Here is a 5,930-nt window from a genome sequence, read left to right as displayed (position 1 = left end):
TCACATCCGTCTGTCAGAAAGTTCGCCTGATTGAAAAGTCGAGCCGCGGGTGTGCTGCCTTTTATTCAAAGACAGTAATAAGTTCATTATGTGACTAAGTTACATAAATAAGTTCATAGTTAATAATTAGTTTAAGAAAATTTATGCTAAAACCTGTTAGAACGTTTGTTTTGAATTCTAATAGGAGTGAGACATCTGACCTTCGTTATATTGTACGTTCAGAATACATGACGTAGTGAGTGCTCTCACCATAAAACAAGCTTTGACGTATTTTCTCCGGTAATGTTTCGAAAAATAAGAAAGAAAACAGGTCTTATAAACGCTAAACGTGTCCTACAGGCTTGTGCCTTGAGAGACCTCCGTCTTTGTAAGTATTGACGTGTTCAGGAAGCACTTATGCATTTATATGTACATTATAATGTTGCTTTTGTTGTTTTAATTCATGTAAATACACTGGTGTGATACCTTAGTACATATACTAAGTATAATAGACATATACCAAAACCTTTAGTATATGTCTATTTTGGATTTATAGCCCCCCCTGGAGAAAACTCCACCAGCCGCCACTGGTAGTTACCTTTCAGAAAGCAGTAAGAAATTGACAGTTTGTATGGAGTTCCAATGTATTTCAATGAGAAAGAAACTGCTGAAAAAGGCAAAAGTATATGCCAAACAAACAGTCGCTGTACAAAAATTATAGGACATATTGAAAAAATTCTTGGACTGTGAGTGAAAAGAGAGATTGGTTTTCATTACTTTAAAATTTCACATTTCTACAGTGCTTTATGTCCGAGACATGACGAGTTAAAAACATCCCTCAAACCAACACTGGACAAGAACATTTGGGAGAGAAGTGATCAAGATCTTGTGGGGTCACTCTGCCTTCTGGGGCCATTTGACAGAAAACTATAATGCCTACAGGAAAAGTAGACACATTGCCTGAAAGAAGACAAAAATGCCTACATTTTGATATATAGTTTCTTCATGTTTCATAGAAGATGTGGGCATAGGAAACGTTTATTTGCTAAGAAATGTGTTGTGCTCAGACTGCTCCTCAGTCTAGGTCACAGGTGTCAAACTCCATTCCTCGGGGCCGCTCTCCTGCATGTTTTAGATGTGTTCTTGCTTTAAAATACCTGGTTTAAATTGATGACTTGTTGCCATGCTCCTGGAGAACTTGATGATTTGGTGAGGAGCTAATCAAACCATTTGAATCAGGTGTGTTGGAGCAGAAAAACAAAACCTCCAGGCTCCAGGACAGCGGCCCTCGAGGCCTGGAGTTTGACACCCCTGGTCTAGGTCATGTGACCTGAACTTTGTCAGTTTAGAGTAGCGTTTCTCAACGGGGGCACACTTTTCACACTCAAAATTTTTTCCCCCAAGCGGTTTTTGCAATCTGATCCTTGAGAAGTCTCCATTTGAACTTTAGTCTTGGGGTGTTAGAAGGTAAAACAAGCAATATAAACCCAATGCTCACCGCAGGGGGTCTAACTGGAAACTGAACAGCTCTGTCCTTAAACATGAGGCCGTGTCTAAAATGGTTCATTCATTAATCCAACGCTTCTGGTGTAAGTCTCTGGATAATTTGAATTATCAAAATTACTAAGAACATACACAAGTTCATTTGCTAAAACTAAAAGAGCAGAAGAAGAGAGTGTTATTTCAGAAATAACATCGATAACCCAAAAAATACCAGAAAACTTAAATGAAAATGAACATAGTCGCCTAATCTATTTACAAAATAAATTGGATGATATTTACAGAATGAAAGCTGAAGGAGCGTTTGTGAGTAGCAGAAAAAGATGGTTAGAGGAAGGAGAGCAGAATTCTGCATACTTTTTTCGTCTTGAAAAATTCCAAGCTAAGATTAACACAATTCAGAAACTAAACATTGATGGAGATATCACAGATGATCCTAGAAAAATAGCGAAATATAGTTCAGAGTTCTATACTAAATTATATGAGTCAAAATATAATAACAATTCTACCTGTCGATTTTTGAGCTCTCTTACAGATACTAAAAAAATTGACATGGACTTGAAGGAATCTTGTCACAAACCAATAATTTTACAGGAAATCATTTGTGCTATTGAAAACCTGAAGTCCAATAAATCTCCTGGTCTGGACGGCCTCACCTCTGAATTTTATAAAACTTTTTCCAAACAGCTGGCTCCCTTCCTCCATGAACTTTTCTTAGAATGCATAAAAAATGAATCTCTCCCTCCTACTCTAACACAAGGCCTCATAACCCTTATACCAAAACCAAAAAAAGATTTACTCTTTATTGACAACTGGCGCCCAATCTGTTTATTAAATAATGATTACAAAATATTTGCCCAAATATTTGCTAAAAGAATAAAATCCGTTCTGGAAAACATAATTGATGAGAGTCAATCTGGCTTTATGGAAAACAGGCATATTTCCAATAACATCAGACTAGTACTCGATTTAATTGATTATTCACATTTATGCCCTGATGACAGCTTTATCCTTTTTCTAGACTTTTATAAGGCTTTTGACACTATCGAACATGAATTCATATTTCACGCCTTGGAAAAGTTCGGTTTTGGTTCTTACTTTAGCAGTGCTATTAAAACAATGTACACTAATGGAAATTGCACAATCAGATTAAATGCTGGTACTTCACCTCGTTTCTTTCTTAAACGTGGAGTTAGACAGGGATGTCCCATATCGCCTTATCTTTTCCTCCTCTGCACTCAGTTACTCACAGACGCCATCAAACTGAGCCCAATAAAAGGAATCACAGCAGCAGGTCAAGAAATGATACAACCGATGATACAACTTTATTCCTAAAGAACTCTTCTCAGATACCTTTATCAATTGACCTGATTAACTCTTTCTCTGCTGCTTCTGGACTTTGTCTCAATATAAAAAAATGTGAACTACTTGCTATTAAACATTGTGACATTTCGTCTATTTGTGGCATACCTGTAAAGGACTCTGTTAATTACCTAGGAATTTATATTACAAAAGACAAAGATTCCAGGTGAATTTTAACTCAATTATTGACAGAACCCAGAAGAAACTGAACCAGTGGCTGCAGAGAGATTTATCATTGAGAGGCAGAATCCTTTTAACCAAGGCTGAGGGACTTTCCTGTCTTACTTATGCTGCTTTATCTCTGGATGTCAACAAAAAGGTCTCCAAAGATATTAACAAGATGCTATTTAACTTTATTTGGAAAAACAAAAAACATAATATTAAAAAATCAGTAATTATGAATTGTTATGAAAAAGGCAGCCTCAATTTTTTATACTTTGACACCTTAAATAATACATTTAAAATAAACTGGCTAAAACAATTCATCAGGAACCTATTTTCAATCTGGAACTTCATCCCAAACTTTGTCTTTTCTAAATTAGGAGGTCTAAATTTCCTTTTATTTTGTAATTATAATGTTAATAAAATCCCCTTGAAACTGTCCAATTTTCACAAACAAATGCTTCTTTCCTGGTCTTTGATTTACAAACATAATTTCTCTCCACACAGATACTACATTTGGAACAATAAAGACATTTTGTATAAAAGCAAATCCTTATTTTTCTCCAATTGGTTCATTCACAACATTGTTTCAGTTAATCAATTGCTCAAAAGTAATGGATCTTTAATGACATACCAAGATTTTTTTACGCAATATGGCCCTATAATTCCTTGCAATGAATTTAATGTTGTAATAAATGCCATTCCTGCCGGAGCAGCTATTTTGTTTAAAGGTTTCATAGAAAAAAATCCAACACAATTTAATTTTGACCCAACAAAACCTGAAATTGGCCAAATTTGTTTCTCCTCTTCATGTAGTAGCAATCAATGTATACGCTCTTTATTTCAGAAAGATGTTGTGTCTACTCCACATGTAATATCTTATTGGAACACAATTGTTAATAACCTTAATTGGAAAAAAAATTGGACTTTATCATCAAAATACATAATAACTAATAAAGCAAAAGAAGTGTCTTTCAAAATTATTCACAGAATTTACCCTTCCAAAATATTTCTACAACGGTTTAATAATAATTTGGATACTACCTGTTCTTTTTGTGAGGTAAACCCAGAAGATCGCTCCATCTATTTTGGTCTTGCCCCTTTTCTGTTAAATTTTGGAAAAACATTTGCACTTTGATCTGTAATTCTATTGAACCTGATTTCTCCCTTTGTTTTGGCGGTACCGCCCCCTGGGGGGCGTTGAGAGGATGACAGGGGGTGGTGGCAGCAATATTTTCAAAAAGGGGGTGCTTATATTCTTTTGGGGGGCGTTTGCTTGAAGGTAAAGTTTACACCAAAGATTCACATCAATATCAGTTTAAACTTTGAACTACTTGCAAAAATATTGTAGTGAGGTCACATTAAAACCGGCACAGAACTGCAACTGTAATGATGGTGTTTCTCTTCGGCGCAGCTCCGTGCTGCCTTCAGGGGAATGGGACATCAGAGACATCGTTTTTATAATTTGTCCCACATAGCAGTTACTTTGTAAACTCTGAGAAAAGAATGCTCTCTTTAGTGGTATTACTCTTGGAATTATTTCTTGCTCTTACATGGGTTAATTTCTCTGAAGGATACACTGTGAGTGTATTGTTATCTCAGTGGTTAAAGATTTACAAGAGCAATATTCCATTGTAGGAATGTAAGCGTCCAGCATCCAGAGGCACATTAACTCTTTTCTGGACAAGATGCTTTGTTGACATGACTGCGGAACAGTGTTGCCAAAGCATAGGAAAACAAACCAACAATAAAACATAAAATATTCTAAAACCAGAGACCTACGACTTGACAAGTGGATCACAGCAACTGCATCAGCCGGTGTATCACCGGATCAATGTCGGCTAACACTACTGCAACTTTTCTTTGCCGCTTTATTGGTGTCGTTATTTAGCATAATAAAAGCAGGACTCTCAAGTTTCACCCATTGACTGTGAGACACGCATTTCGTGAAGCGCAAACGCTCACACGCCACTTTTTGTATTTCTCACGCTAAAAAAAATCCAGTCTGCATTTTCTGTATTTACCAGCTGTAAATATATAGCATTGATATAACATTTGTGTGGGTTCTTTGCTCCGTTCGGGCCGCATTAAAGCAGGGTTTCCCCCAGCATATTCTTAGCCTGGTGGGTCGCCTTTGGTGAGCCTGTCGCCAGATTAAGCTCCGCTTGTTTATCATAAATACGTCATTTTTTATACATGTTTTTTTTCCACCCGCTCCCCCAAAACCGCTACCTTTATCTACCTCACTACGCGAGGGTGTGCGCGCCAACAGTGACACAATCGCGCTGTCCCCACCTCTGCACGAAGGTCCCGCGCGGTGTCACGTCGTGCACCTTTTAGAACTTAGCACACCGCGCTCCATTCAACCATCTGCTCTCTTTATACCGTATTTCCACTGGTTACGTAGCGTACTGCCTCTGTCTTTTGGAGAATACTGCACCGACGTAAGCGCCAAGTATAAACGCCTCCAGCACGCTTAAATTAGGATTCAAATTAGGTGCAATCAATTAGTATTTATTTTAATTGTATTTTTGTCTAAAAAAGTATTTTAAAAGTGCCTTTTTGTAAAACTGTAGTTGTATAAATATATGGCACAAATATCTTACAATATCAAATAATAAATAGCCATATTTTCAACTTTCTGTCAACTTTAATCATTGGGGGCGCGCTGCTGAGCACCGACTATGTAGGACGTGCTTCACTGGAGCTCCGATGGGATTTGTGTTTTAATGTACATTTTTGCACCCCCTTATACACTTTTTTGGAACAGACTGGACTATTAGTGAATGAAAATACATATCTGATGTGCAACTTGTGAATGCTGGAGCTAAACATGAAGAAAAACGACAAGGCTACTCGCAGCAAGACCGAGCACGTGGCTCCGGCTGATCCTGATGCTAATAGCATGTTGCTAACCAAGATGCAGG

Source organism: Kryptolebias marmoratus, linkage group LG22 (assembly GCF_001649575.2).
Source record: "Kryptolebias marmoratus isolate JLee-2015 linkage group LG22, ASM164957v2, whole genome shotgun sequence".
NCBI classification, from domain to species: domain Eukaryota; kingdom Metazoa; phylum Chordata; class Actinopteri; order Cyprinodontiformes; family Rivulidae; genus Kryptolebias; species Kryptolebias marmoratus.
The sequence above is the reverse complement of the archived record's forward strand: the minus strand, read 5'-3'. Positions refer to the sequence as shown.